This window comes from Thermobia domestica, chromosome 7 (assembly GCF_964235325.1).
Source record: "Thermobia domestica chromosome 7, izTheDome1.hap1.1, whole genome shotgun sequence".
Lineage (NCBI taxonomy): Eukaryota > Metazoa > Arthropoda > Insecta > Zygentoma > Lepismatidae > Thermobia > Thermobia domestica.
In genome coordinates this window covers 37,838,220-37,854,422 of record NC_137460.1, presented here as the reverse complement: position 1 = coordinate 37,854,422, position 16,203 = coordinate 37,838,220, and the positions used below count along the sequence as shown (strand labels likewise).

At 37.1% G+C, this 16,203-nt stretch overlaps 1 protein-coding gene across 2 annotated transcripts in view; it reads left to right on the top strand.

Moving 5' to 3' along the window:
- Positions 1 to 16,203, top strand: part of Prp4k (Pre-mRNA processing factor 4 kinase) — a 117,059-nt gene that overhangs the window by 82,571 nt on the left and 18,285 nt on the right. The window contains exons 16-18 of one of the 2 annotated variants that reach the window (XR_014132136.1): positions 909 to 1,008; positions 4,099 to 4,146; positions 15,026 to 15,379. The gene's annotated coding sequence lies outside the window, so the exon portion shown is untranslated. Of the gene's footprint in view, positions 1 to 908; positions 1,009 to 4,098; positions 4,187 to 15,025; positions 15,380 to 16,203 lie in introns of both variants that reach the window. The other variant, XR_014132135.1, reaches the window with a different exon arrangement.

The window sequence follows — 16,203 nt, the reverse complement described above, 5'->3', positions numbered from 1 at the left end:
CTTGTTAAGACATGTTTTAAATATTACTAATTTGACACTTCCATGATATCTTAAAGGATTAAGTAAATATAGTCTGTATCAACCGTATACAGGGTGTTACAAAAATGGGTCACATTTTATGAACAGATTTCTCATATCAAAATAAGAAAAGAAATCATCTAGACTTGTGCTCGAAAGTGGATAGTGCCGAAAACGTAAAACAAGTGAACTGTAAAAGTTCATAGCTCCACTACTATGGGACCTATCGTAGCCGGGTCAAGACATCACTGAGGAACTGGTATGTGAACTATCCAAATATCCATGTTTATGAATGCTCCAGTAGTTGCACACAAATTTTTAGAGAGGTAGATGGAGAGTGATCAAGTACTCCCAAACAGCCTCTCCAAAAATGATGTGCAAGTACGGAAGGTTCTGGAAGATGGATATTTGGATATTTCACATACTAGTTCCTCAGTGAAATTTTGACCCAACTACGATCGGTCCTATAGTAGTGGAACTATGGACCTTTAAAGTTCATTTTTTCACGTTTTCGGCACTTTCTAACTACGAAACTATGCACTTCCGACCACAGATACATATGAACTTTTTTTCTTGATGTGAGGAGTCAATTCCCGAAATATTATGACAGTTTTTTTTGTAACACCCTGTATAACGTTGACACGTTACAGTAACGTCTATAGCAATTGCAATCACGTTGAGGTGCACTTATCAAGCATATTTGAATGGAATTTGTGTTTATCTGAATGGGGAACCTGGTTTTTGAAATGATTTGTACGTTTCTTTCCCGAATGGTTACATTTTGCCCTTGTTATACTTTTCCTCTTCTTCTTCTTCTTTATTAGTGTACTTTTTTTTGTTATGTGCTGAATATTATATTACTACGTTCACTTTACGCATTCTTCTTCCAGGAAACAAGCCAGCCATGAGAGTGTCTATGCCTAAATGTTACTCATCATGGTTGCGTGTGCTGCCTTCAGGCGAGAAGTATCAGTTACTTGCTGTTTAAAGGTATTTTTGATAGTAACTGGAAGGGTAGACCTCTTGCATTGACTGTTTTTCCGGTATTATTTTTTAAGAAAAAAAAAACTACTTTTTTTTTAAAGTGAGAAATAACCAACAGTATATTGATGAAAACATATTTTGAATTAAAAATTGCAACTTTTTTATTTATTTCTTTTTTTACAAAATATGAGAGCCATATGTAGAAATTAATAGATGTATCTTTATTTTTTATTTTATTTTATTTATTTATTTATTTATTTATTTTTTGTTTATAGTTTTAGTATATGTTAGACTGATACATATTGAACAGATTGCGATATCATTACAAAAGGGAAAAATAACGTTGCAATAATTATGGGAAATCCGAAATGAAGCATGAATATTATATATTGCGTAAGGAATTCAGTTTTGAGAGCTTCGATATGACAGCTAATGTGCAGTTAGACTTTTACATGTTTTGTTTTCTTGTTTGTTATGTTTTACTATCAGTCACATGAAATCAACTAATTAACCTTATATGCAAATACTTCGTCACTGCTAGTATATTGAACTTCAAGAATTTATAACCATTCAGTAAGAGGCAAACCTTATTACATTTATCGCTTTTTTAGATTTCAGTATAATATAGAACTAAGAACAATGTATTCAATTAAGTATTCGATGTAAATTTAATAAGGGATAATAGGAGAACAATAGAAAGAAATGCAAAGGTCTTATTAAACGCTTGCAGAGACATGGGTGTAGAAGTAAATTCAGAGAAAACTAAAAACATGAAAATTCGTTGGCATCGTAATACTGTAAATTATAGATGCATTAAACTATCAAATAATAATAAATTTTGATAAAGTGGATACTTTCAAAAACTTAGGATCAATATTAACGGACGAAAACCATATTCACGAATAAATTAAATATCAACTAAAAGCAGGAAATTCGTGTTGTTCGGTTCAGGGTCTCTTCGAGACCGCGAGTTCTGTCGAGAAATTTGAAGCTTAAAATATGTAAAATGATAATCGTGCCTGTTGTTCTGTATGGTTACAAAACATGGTCGCCTGCACTGAGGAGAACATAGACTGAATGTATTTGAGAATAAGACCCAAGAGGACCGGAATGGGGAGTGATGGAAACTTTATAACGAGAAATTATATAATTTATACGGTTTACCAAACATTGTTAGAGTCATCAAGTCTAGGAAGCTTAGGTGGGCAGGTTATGTAGCCAGAATGGAAGAAAGTAGGAATGCTTTCAAGGTCTTAACTGGAAGTCCAATTGGAAAACTACCATTAGGAAGACCTAGGGCAGATGGGAAGATAATATTAAGATGATCTCGCCGAAATAGGAATACAAAGTAGAAACTGGATCCATTTGGCTGAGGATAGAAATCAATAGAGAGCTTTTGTGAATGCGGCATTGAACCTCCGGGTTCCATAGGCCATAGAGTTAGTTTAGTTTTATTTGGAGAGCCTGTCAGTCGAATTAATTATTCAAAATGTGACATTGTGAAGTAATGCGGATTGTAAAAATAATAACAATAATAATATAAAGCATTACAAATTCTTATCTTAATGCGTGGTATGGATTGTTTCAGAAAATAATCTTGATCGCTATTCTACTTCCTACTGCAAGTCTGTTACAGGTGTGAGTTAATTCTTGAATGAATTCTATATTTGAACAGAGTAGTGCGGGCTAAACACCTTTTTGTGTATATTTTATATTACTAAAGAGTATAAATTATATCACTTAAATTGAGCAAAATATTCAAAAATGTACGTTACGTACGTAAATTTAGTTACTAAAGTATCGATATATTTCTTGAAGCTCTTCAGAGCCTCAATGGAGTTACATTTTATTGTTTTATCATATATCAGAGCTGCAAATAACTTTAATTTATAATAGCAGTTTGCAGGTTTGGGAGGAAAATTCGAAGCTGACGTTGTACTGTTTTCTTGTGTGTTTTGGGTGAAAAGATGACTGTATAACAAACATTAACTATGTGTACATTCCGAGAGAAATTTTAACATACCAACAAAATGATAAGTTTTGGTGAATAAGTGTACATTATATGACTGTTTTTAACAGTCACTGTCACAATATTGTATGATTTCATTTCTATTGAAACTTCTGGGACCGCGGTGGTTCAGTGGTTGAGCGTTGACCTCTGGTGCGTGGGGTCCCTGATTCGATGCCAGCTCGCGCCAAGTGAACTTTGTGGTGGACAAACACCGTGGAAGTTTTCTCGGGGTTCTCCCGTTTCCTCCTACTTTATTCAATCCACCATTCCATTCATTTCTCATCACCACCGTCACCTTTAGCCTAGTCGGGATAATCGGGGACGTAAAGTTGAAATATTTCACTTGACTTTAGTTTGAAAAGGATTACGTTAAAATCAGTTTCTTAATATTCGTAGATGAACTTCTTCAGTAAATGACTTTGTTTTAGTTGTATTCATAGTAAGCGACACAAAAGGGGATTATATGAGGATACAGAATCTAAATACGATCACATAAAAAGACAAAACGGAGTATTTACCTTCCTTTTCGCTCTTTGTCACATGAGTTAAATTTTAAATACCAAGAAGAAGAAAATTAATGAAGTGTTAGTCAGAGGTAGTTCACGAAATAGTAAACGTGAAAATCTAATTCACTTTCAAGTATTGTGTTTCTGTTATATTACTTCCCGTAGTTTATCAACAATCTTTCTGATACAAGAGAGGAGGTGTGAATTATATATATATATATGTGATAACATAAAAATTATATGGTTTAATTTTATTTAAAACACAAGTATTTATCAACAGTTGGACACACATGTTTCGATATTGTTTCTTTTCACGAATTTGTTCTCTCCATTATGAAACTATACAAAGGTTTAAGAGTGTTAATTGCAGTGTGTGGTAGAGAGTGGTGCTTATGTGTGAGTTTAGTTGTACTCTTAAGTAGCATTTGTGTATGTGTGGATGTCTGTATAGTATGTGTCATTATGTGTAAATGAGAAGAGCCTTTTAACAAGGTTTACCCTTCCAAAACAAGGACATTTTGTTTTTCATATTGTAGTTTTTGTACCATGATACTAAATAAATGTTTCCCTTTCCCACAGGCTCGCCAGGCTTACATAGGAGATACGTTGTCACGCTCGTAATGTAAAGTAAGTTTGAAAAACAATCACCTGGGAGCGATCTGTTTAGGTATTCCACGTTTATCTTAATTTTTGTTTTATTATTATTATTATCAATTGCATGTTGTAAGTGATTGTTCTAAATTATGTACCTCTTTTTGTTTTGCAAAGATATTTTTTCTAAATCTTAGTTGCATGTTAATAATATACAGGGCAGCTCATAGTCGCTTGACAGAAATTATGTAAGTACATGCATGTAATAGATATGAAAAATAATGTTATTCTCCTTTGTGTAGTATACAGAGTTTTCCAGAAGTTCTTCCTACATTTCAGTTTACTGTAAGATATTTCAGTGAAATTAGGTTGGTACTAAGTTCTGCCTGGCAACATTTCATGTCTGACATTCTCAGTCTGTCTCTGCCTCACCATTCACATATACAGGGTGTTCCAAAACAAGACCGACAACGTTTGGGAGGTGATTCCTGACACCAAGATAAGACAAAAAGTATAGACCAACCTGGATGCACAAATGCTTCCTTTCGGAGTTATAGGCTGCCCAAAACATGAAAAAATGAACTTAAAGGTCCATAGCTTCAATACTACGGGACCTACCGTAGTCGGGTCAATACTTCACTTAAGAACTAATATGTGAGTAATTCAAAAATACAGGTTTTAGAATCCTGCGGCACTCACGCAACAATTTTTATAGAGGTAATTTGGCTAGGGGCATGTCACTTGAAGTACTCACCAAGTACCTCTATAAAAGTTGTTCCGGAAGTACCGCAGGATTCTGAAACACAGATATTTGGATAGGGCACATACTAGTTCTTAAGTGAAGTATTAACCCGACTACGGTAGGTCCCATAGTATTGAAGCTATGGAACTTTAATGTTCAATTTTTTCATGTTTTTGGCAGGCTATAACTCCGAAAGGAAGCATTTGTGCACCCAGATCGGTCTATACTTTTCGTCTTACCTTGGTATCAGGAATCACCTCCCAAACATTGTCGGTGTTGTTTTGAAACACCCTGTATGTATATGCCTGCGGTCTTGATTTGAAACCCAGAAAGGTTTTCCGGCACCGGTTAGTCGAAATGCTCACTATGACTGCAGGCATCTGTTCGCAGGTCATTCGATCTTTCTGCTTTTCCGCCTATATTTTTGTCGTGACATATCTCACAGCCAACTCTGACGGGAGTTGGGTCTGGAGACCTTACGTGTCATAATGTTAGTCCTTTGCAGCCAATCCAGCTGCCTTCAAATTCCTGATCTAGATCGTAAAGCGATACTTCCTGTCTCTAGAAACTTTGCTTCCGTATGCTTTCTGCAACCAAGACCTCTTTTTGCAACACGCTCCTCAACTACCGTTGCGTTAGAACATATCATTTTTCTACGTGCATAGTGTTGTCAGGTAAAACTAAAGATAGGTGTGCAATACAGCTTAATTCTGCTGAAATATCTGGGAAAATGGGGGGGGGGGGGAGCACGGTGGCTCAGTAGTAGAGCGCTTACCTCTGGTACGTGGGTCTCTTGTTTCAATCCCCGGCCAAATAAATTTGTTGTGGACAACATCGTGCACATGAGTTCTCTAGGAGTACTATCGTTTCCTCCCACTTTCTCGTTCCCAATTCTTCCATCATCATCCACTTGCATTAATCTTCGTCTCCCTTAGCCTGAAGGGCATAATCGTGGGACGTTAAACTGAAATATTTCATTTCATTTTCTACTGTAATATATGTTCGTTACAAAGTTACTGTGAATCGAAATGTGGTAAGAAATTCTAGAAAACTGTACAATGCACAATATATATATATATATTAATTAAATCTTCCATTATTAACATTAATATAACTTCTTATACATGTAGTTTCTGTTAAGTAGGTAACATGATAGTCAGTGAAGAGTGAGGAAAGTGCTAATGTCGAGCGACGTATGGGCCACACCGTATATAGATGACATTATTTTTATAGGCAGCAATTCAAATAATTTGTTACTGATATGAGTGAAGTAGATGGTTTGCTGATTTTCTTGAAAGGTGATCATCAGGTTTACTTCCAATTTTACAATGTATTGCAGAAATCAGAAGAAAACGTTTTTTTTTTTTTTTTTCGTAATTTTCTACAAAATAAAGTAATCTTTTTCTTTAAATGATATTTGTTCTTTCTCCGTTTGTCGTGGAAGCCTATGAAGATATACTCTTTGACAGTGAAGAATACATGGACAGCACAAAATGCCCTACTGTAAGATTTTCTAAATAATTAATAATTATACGGTAAAAGTTTAGTGTTCACTGATTTCCGTAATATTTTGAAGAAGAGCGTGAAGAAATGGGTTCAGGACTGATGAAAACCTTTTAAGAAAGTAACATTACACTTGTATTAATGGGAAGAAGTTTTTTTTTTACAGTGATACGAAATATTTTCGTGAGATTTTTTTAAAAATGTAAATTGCACAAATAAGTACAAAAATCTATACAGAAACCCACGGTTTACGAACTCTTCGGTTCGCGAACAAGTTTAATGAGCAATTTTTCCCTGAACTTGCGAACAATATTTCGGCGTATAGATGCGCACATACGCGTATGCGTACAATTTCACGCATCCAGTAGTGCTTTTTCACGTTTATGGTAAACGTTATCTATCAAACTACTGTAATCAAAAACTACTTTTCATTCTTTTTATGTACTTTCTGGTGTTTTTAGCCCGTATACTAGTTGGTTTCGTTTAGTGTTATTTTAAAAAGGTTATTTTCATACTCTACTAATCAGCACAAAAAAAAAAAAAATGTTTTTGTGGCTAGAACGGATTAATTGCATTTGTTAATTTTTAATAGGCAAAGTAATTTCGGTCCGTGGGTCCTCTGTACCTAGAGGTCTGTGCGGAAATTACATATTGCATCCGCAGGTAATGAAGAAACAAATGTATACTTTTTATTGTTGCAGGGCTCATAGCGAGTTACTTTTTTAACTAAAGTTACTTTTTTCAAGTTGGTCACTAAAAGTTAGTTTTTTGGGAGGTAAAGTGACTTTTTCGTGTGATTTATGTTTTGCATTGGCAGTTTTCTAACAAAAATAAATGGAAAAAGGCAGAAACTTGTTAGTCATTACTCTTCTGAAAGCTTCAGTACTTGCTGCCACATGTGAACCAGTCAGTTTTATTCTCACTTCAGCTTATATTCTTTCTAAAGCACAGTGGATGGTTGGTGGATGCTTAAGCTCTCAAAGTGGGGTTGAGAATCCTTCTGTGTTTTCTTTCTTTTATCATACTAGTCTTTTAGTTTTCTTTCGTAATAGTTAACGCTCCGCTCAACGTTGTGTATGTACGTTTGTGCGGTTCATCATGTTCGTCTTCTGTTATGCTTCTTGCATGTTCCTCTTAAGAGTAGGTGATGAATTTGAATATTTCATGGCTTTGAGAACTCTCAATGCTAAGTTAAATATAATGTCTGGGATGAAGAAATTCTGAAATAGGCCAGAACTGGTTCCACTTACTCAGAAGCTTCTTACATCTGCTAAGTCTGCTTACCGTAACTACAAAGCATACGTAGAAAACCTAAGAAAGGAGGAAGCTCAAAAAGAAGAAGTAAAGAAGAAAAGATGAAACAAAACAACAAACAGAGAGAGAGAGGATGGAGAAATTGGCAAAGGAAAAAAGGGGCATGATGAGATTTTGGTCACTTTTTCGTGTGCTTTTGGTCACTTTTCAACTATTTACAAGAGACCAGACCACTATGAGCCCTGATATTGTTATTGGAAAATAAGTGAAATACTTAACATCGTTGATTGGGTCAGGAAGAGTTCTCCAGTCAGTTTCAGTAACTTACTGTGTCTTTGTTCAAGATCAACTCACTTTATAAACACATTTTTTACTTCTAGTACAAGGATCCTAAAATAGAAATAAGACCTTTCGATTAACATTGTTCATGCAGAAAGAGAGGAAAGAAAAATACTCCGATTTCTTTATGAAAGAACTGAAGATTTAATGTATCTACTTGTTTCTCACAGTGTTAGTGTGTACAAAAAACTAGTTAAATCTTCAGTTCTTTTATAAAGAATCGGCGTGAAAAACGTTTCTACACAAACAACCAGTTTAGCAAGAGGTCCTCGTGCAATTTTAGGACCGGAAGTGCAAAATGTGTTTAAAAAGTAAATCGATTTTGAACAGAGCCACGGAATAAGTGATTAAAATTGTTGGGAAAGCTCTCACAAAGACAACCAAAGTAAGTCTTTCACTTATTTCCTTAAAAATTAAGCTAAAAATGTGTCAAATAATCTTTTATATAAATCTTTAAATAAATACATATAGAGCTTATTTGTTCTGTAACAATCACATTTTCCAAATTAGTTTCTAACGAAATAATTATAAATATCTCATTTATAGTTTTCTGTATCCTGTGACATCAATCATATTCAAGTCAAACATCCGTGCATACCTCTGTCTACTATTTCTACCCAAGGGGACTGCGGTGGCTCAGTGATACAGCGTTCACCTATGGTGCTGAGTTCCCTGATTCGATCCCAGCTCGCGCTAAGTGGGCTGTGTGGTGGACAAACAGCGCGTGCGTGGGTTTTCTCGGGTTTCTCCCGTTTCCTCTCACTTTCTTCTTCATTCCACCATTTGATTCATTTCTCATCATTGCCGTTTCATTTAGCCCACATGGCATAACTTAGATTTCATTTCATTTGCCTTGTCAGCATCATATACGACACCCTTTCGGTTGACTAGCTCTGGCTGTTTCTTTTGAGTTGCTACTTTGAACTCAGGCTAATTGTTGACAGTACATGTTCGAGTCTATCGTTCTGCCCTTCGGAAGCAGTTTGTGGTGTCACACCAAACGCACAGCATAACCTTCCGGGCTCTTAGTGTGAGCGTTGCCACAGACTATGGAGCTTCTCGTTTCGACCACGATCTTTTTCGCATATTGTTGTTGTAGATTATCCACTTTTCATGACTCGTGATTAACCGCTTCAGAAATGTCTCGAATTCATTATGTTTCAGTAGAGATTTGCAGCTAGAAATTTAATCCAGTAAATGTTTTTGAGTCGGATCATGTAACACTCAAACGTCGAGCTGTTTTTGTAGCCAGCTTTCTCAAAATGGTTTAACAGTGCTTAGGTCAATGGCGACGTTATGATTGCTTGCAGTGCGATGTTATGGCTGGTCTTGCTCTACTTTTGCAGTGATTGGTCACCCCTCAGGGATCATCTTGGACATCACAATTTCCAATCAGATCGACTGAACCATCTTTTGGCTGTTGCTTTTGGTGATGTATGGGACCTGCACAGCATTTTGTGCCTTTATCGAAATAAAATTGTAAAATGCACCCAGTTTTGCGTAGTTTCTTCATCTTCACAGCGCAATAGCTTTTATCTGATTACAACAGTTCCAACACTTTGCACATCTACTGGCTTCAACTGTTAGCTGTTGAATGACGTTATACCTGACCCGCTGCGACTCATATACCCTGAAATTGGGACACAACAACACCGCATGTGCAAATATTTCAGTACTTTTAGACAACCTGATATATAATAAGTACCAGTGGCGGATTCAATGGGGGAGCTATAGGGGCTATAGCCCCCCCCTGACGCTCAGGTATACATTGGATAAAATGGGCTTCAATCCTGCTTTACACTGGATAAAACGGCAAAATATGGTTTAGCCCCTCCCTTGATCACATCCTGGATCCGCCCCTGATAAGTACAGTGGATTTTATAGTCCTAATACATAGGCAATATGATAACACTCGCTGTGTGAAATTAAATAAAACCTTTAACATTCCACAATTGTTTTCTGTAAACTGAAGACAAATGGATTATAGATGAAAGTAAATGATAATGGGAAGTGAGAGTCGATAATGTAAGCTTTCAGTCTTACAAGCCTGGAATTGAACCTTCATCTTCTCGCTTCAGAGACGAAAACCACTATCATGGACTCACTTCTTACTCTGGGACCAATGGAGAGTTCTACTTTCTATATCGTTGGTTATATATAGTTTCGATTATATTAGGTAAATGCTGATATTATCTCCCCGAAGATAATATTGTCTTCTACATCGAACGTATGGGACGCAACTGAAGAAACACTGGCCAAAGCTTCAATACACTGTATATTAAACTATAGTGTGTTACAGTTTCGGATATCTAACGTATCCTTCATCAGGTACTATATAGACACTATAATCCGAAACTATAACACATTATAGTGTAAAATACAGTGTGTTAAAGCTTTGATAAGTGTTCTTTCTTCTGTTAAAATATCCAATCCAAAGCCATGGAGAGTGTTGTTAACGAAACTGAAGCATGAATTTCCACATTATATTTGTCTAAATAATCGGGACATTTTAAAAATACTTCAGTACAAAATTTACGTCTGTATTTAAAATTCAGGTGATAAATCAATTTGACTTAAATGTTCCCACTGTTTCACCGGGAGAGAATTGTAGAAGATTTTTGTTTCAAATGGACAACTGTTGAGAGACGTGCGAACGTTCTCTTGCGGTAGTGGATCCATTCACTTATCAGGAACATAAGCATAATACTGGGTGATTTGCTACCGAGCTACACGACCGGTAATGCAACTACTGGATTGTATAATTACCCTTATACGAGAGTTGTTACAAAAGTTTTAAATCTAACAAACGTAAGAACTAACTTTGAGTTCCAATTATAGTGGTACGTTTTAGCATAGTCCCTGACTATTCAAAACACTACTTGTCGATACTCAGATGCGTTTATGTCACTGGTAAAAGAGGTTTGTCGGAAGCGGTCCAGAATATCATCTTTTGTGTCAGACTCTTACTGCTTCTTTTTGAGGTTTGGGAACACATGAAAATCAGAACGTTCCAAATCGGACAATTAAGGAGTATGGAAGACCTTCTCGAAGTCGCAGTTGTGAATTGCTGCCATGACAACGACCGACTTGTAAATAAGCTCATTGTCCTGTTCAAAAAGAACACCATTTTTTTTATCCGTTTCCCACGATGCTTCTTCCGAATGTTATCACGCAGCCTTGTAGAAAGGCAAAGCATAATAATCCCCAGTTATTGTTTCCCCCTTTGGCAGATAATCTACCATCACCACTCCTTTCTTGGTGAGCTACTGACTGGGACTTCTTTGGAGGTTGGCGAAAAAAGTTGTTTCCGTTGCCTAGATCTTTGCTTTGACTCAGCTTGGAACCAGATCTGTATCTACTGTTACGAATAGTCAGAAAGGAATCTGAATTAGCCTGGAAATCTGAAGATTATTCTTTGAAATGTTACACCTAATCTTCTTTTGGTCAGAGGTTAAAAATGTGGGTACCTGTCTCACTGAAACTTTTCTTTTTCATTCCCAAATGATGGGTGATATATTTTTTTTTCAACGCTTGCAGTTGACAAACCAACTGTCTCGGCAATCTGCCTGACAGTCAATCAGAGGTAATGTATGTCACTTACCATGGACTTCGTCAATATTTGCGTGGATTGGTGTTTCTACGGGCCTTCCTGGTGGAGAGTAATCTTCAATGCTGGTTGCCTCCCTCCGAAATTCAGCTGTTTCTTAACTAAGGGATAAGAAGGGTCGCCTAATGTAGTTATCAGGTTTGCTTGGATATTTTGAAGCGTTAAACCCACATGAAAGTAATCAACAAAGGTCTTGCTTTTAGTTTCACCATTTGGTCACAATCGCTCATTCTGTTATCTTTCTTTACCTGCAATAACATAGGAAAAGTAGATATTAACACCAAATTTGGTATGATATGAAGATGCAATATACAGGATGGTCCAGAAGTGTGGAAACACCGTAATAGGTTATAAACATTGCAGAATATAACCTAAGTAATGATGTAGGTGCTTTGTGTGTTCCAACTTAGCGTACATAAAAATTTGCATCACTTTAAAAGTATCATACAAATATTATTTCGTCGGTATCAAAGAGCTTGAATCAACTATTAAGAATTATTCATCACAATTTTTTTTTTTTTTTTTTTTATACTCCCATATTCAAAGTGTAGGGCATGGAGATATCCCAAACAGTGTCGATCGTACGTTATTCCCCCGATATATCTTCAGGAAAATGATTGTTATTTAATATTGCGTTATTATAAAAAATATTTTTTCTAAATCATAATTTCAATCGTATGCAGCATTCTATCCTATGCCGGTGTCGGTCGTACACCATGTCGATCCTACATATGTAACCTCCTTAGTTATACGACAAGGACAAATCACTGTTACAGGACGTGTACAATGTGTTCCCCATTATGGTCGATTGCCAGATGCATTCTGAGTTCCAGTCACGCAGAACCTTACGCAAACCGTTGGCGGTCCACAGTTCATTTTTTTTGGATACCGAACATTCCTAATTTTCACCATATACACAACAGACTACACATAGCTCCACAGGTAGTAAACCAGTGGGTTAGGTCAGGGGAATGAGGTGGCCCTTCTACAGCATCTTGCCGACCAATCCACTCATTAGGAAACTGCTAATCGATGTACTCACGCCCACAGATACCGCAGTGGGGTGGAGCGCCATAATGCTAGAAAACAGCATCCTCCGACAACAGTGATGAAAAGAGGCCGTCTTGTAACATGCGCCGATAACTCATCTCTGTTAGGATCCCGTCGATGAAGTACACACCCACAACGCGACTTCGCACACGCCGGGAACACCTGCGGATGCGTAAAGCGAATGCAGATTACTATCTTACCAGTACCGCACATTTTGTTTGTTAATCTTGTCTGAAAAGTTTACCTCATCTGTAAATAATTCAACAGAGTCGAACGTCGGATTTTGTCGTGCCTGTTCTGTTTCCCTTCGAGCAAATTCCGGTTGACAATCTGGATCATTTTCTGTAAGGTGTTGGTGAAATTGCAGCTTATAAGTGTGCCCCGTATTCATTGACACAATGTGCATGAGTAATGTGCGACGAATGTCATCACTTCAGAGCTACACTACACGTGTTTCTCTTGGAACTTCACCAAATGGTGCCAACACTGCCACAATTGTTGCCATGCGTGGTGTACTAGTTTTGGGTCGATCTATCTCATATCCGGTTTCGTGGAATTTCTTCAGCACTTTGAACACAATAGCATTGCTAATGGAAGTCTTTTCCGCATGACTGCAGTTAAAATAGTCTGCTGTCACTCCGGTGCTTCGTTCTCTTACCACGAAAGTAACGAAATCTGAAAACGGTCATGAAAGTGAATAAAAAGTCACGAAATTTAGCTTTCGGGTCACGATTTATTTTTATTTATTTATTTATTTATTTATTTATTTTTTAATCTGTAGAAATACAAGTACAGACTTGAAAATTTTGGTCTATAAAACGTCAAAATTCGCCACCAAAAATGTCTATGGTCGGCTTTAGAAGCTACCAAATCGCAAGTAAAGCGCGCTTCTATCGCATTCATGAAAATTCGGCCTAATTCGCATCCAAAATCGCTCTTGAGAATGTTACGAATGTTTATGGTTTGGTAAAGGAAAGGTCACGAAATTTCATTTTGGAATTTCAGTAGATACCATGTAAAATGACATCATGTGTTGTGTTACGGTTTCCATTTCGTTAAAGACGTTCAAGATGGCGGAGTCATTGTCTTAAAACATTTTCTCTTAACCGTATTCCCCACCTACACTGTTACTTTGGTTATATTTTGCATAGTTTACCATTTATTAGGGCGTTTCCACTGTTTTGGGCCACCTTGTATATATGCGCGAAAAGTTTTACATGTCTATTTATAATATTTCTCAGTTAGGCTTAGAGCTTTCGCAACAACCTTCGTACTATCAAATCTGTCAATCTTTATATTGTAATGTACCGCATGCTTATGTATACAAACAATGCCATGTACTCTTGTTTGTGAACATCACCACATGGATTTACTACACACCATGTGGGATTACTACGAGCAGCAGACCAATGGCACCTCAGGGGCCGCGATGGCTCAGTGGTAGAGCGTTCACCTCTGGTGCTAGGGGTCTCAGGTTCAAACCCTGCTCCCGCCAAGTGAACTTTGTGGTGGACAAACACCGTGTGCGTGGGTTTTCTCGGGGTTCTCCCGTTTCCTCCCACTTTCTTCATTCCACCATTTCATTCATTACTCATTATCACCATCTCCTTTAGCCTAACCGGCATAACCGTGGGACGTAAAACTCAAAATTTCATTTCATTTCAATCACTGGCACCTCCTACAAAGCACATGACGACAGGACTGCAGCAGCGCCATTGTGCTCTGGACGCCTATAAATTCGGCAGCAACCAGCAGACCAGTATCAGTTCTCTGGTGTCCCTCCTACTGCTTTATTAGACTAACCTACACCCAGAGCCTCTAGTCTGCTTCAGGACTTTTGGCTATACCTTTTCCTCCTGGCTTAGCCTGCTCCGGGGCTCTGTGACTTCTAACCCGTTTCACTGCCTATTTTGGGGCTCTATGGAGATCCTGTTCTCGACCACACGGTCAAGAATTACCTAATTTCAACCTGATAAATTAGATGAAAGCACTTTTGTAGTATTTTCTGTAAATACTGTTTTATATAGTGAATCTTTATATATAAACCAGTAGTGGGAGTCGATTTCGGACCTTGTTTTTATTACTTAGCTCTATCTATCAAGAAGTTTTATAAATATATATCGAAGTACCTTTTGATACAAAATGGAATGGATGTATGGTTGCGGTGCATTATTGTGGCTGTTCTGATGTATTGTTGAAAATGTGTTATAAATCTTATTATTTTTCTCGCATATATATATCAACTGATCCTTACGATGAGTTGTTAATAGTAGTACTTCTATTTTATATTCTAGTTTTAAGCTCTTTGTGAATCGTGAGAAGTGAATAGTAAATACCTATCGATCTCATGTTTTTTTTTTATTATCAACTGAGGTTTGTTTTGCTATCGAAATTCTAGCTGATACTTTGTTTTCTCTTAGCAACACAAAAGGCGTTGTTGGCATAAAGATAACGACATCCAACAGGTTGATAGGTGTTTTGGATACAGAAAGGTTCAAGATGGTTTCGTTTAAATCTGCTAGCTGGTGCTGGTGAAAAGAGTTTGAAGATAAAATGGCTGAACTGAATTCTGCTGAATTTCGTTTCGAAAACAAATGCAGGAGCACATAATAAATCTGCACATAGTACAAAACCTGTTAAATAATTCGCCAAGAGGATGCCTTCTACCTCAAAGAAAATTGGAGAGAGAGAGAACAATCTTTTTCTAAGGAAATCCATAGAGGAGTTTAAAAGCTCAAGATGTTTTCGGCATTTTGATATGATTTAAAATTTGGGTAAGTAAATGATTTTAATTTATTTATATTGCAATGAAATTGATTTGATAGTTGTTTTGTTTTCCGACACAGTTCTCCTGTTTGCTGGCAAATTGTAAGCTCTTAGCCATGTAAAGTTCAAATTCACCGTGTTCAATGATATATGAATCTCTCAGTAAAGATTCAGAATTAGCGATATATATATATATATATATGTGTGTGTGTGTGTGTGCAGAAATAGTTAGACGATTTTTTTTTGCAAATTAAATATTTTAATGACTTTTTATGAACAAAAGTTTTACATGTCCAGAATGTACATACAAAAGCATTACATATGGTAACTACGTCTTAAAAATTGTCAGTGAGGTGTGCACCATGGTTATTCAAACAGATCTCTGCACGTCACCTCACAGCACTCTCAGCTCGTTGAACCATGTCCAGCGGGGTTTGGTGGATTGCATGTTGAATGGATTCACGCAAATCCTGAAATGTTGCAGGTTTTGTTGCATACACTTGTTGCTTCAAGTAACCCTATAGGAAGAAGTCACATGTCGATAGGTCGCGCGAGCGTGCAGGCTAAGCAACATTGCCGCGACGAGAGACAACCCGTCCTGGAAACATCCTCCCAAGAATGTTGTTCGATGCAATTGCTGTGTGTGACGTGGCCTCGTCTTGTTGGAACCACATCTGTCTAAGGCGACGCCGTCGCAGTTCTGGGAGTAGAAAGTTTTCGAATATGTCCACATATCGAGCACACGTGAGAGTTACAGTGCTACCATCCTCGTCGTTGAAAAAGTATGGTCCAATAATCCTATCAAAATAAACACCACACCATACTGTTACTT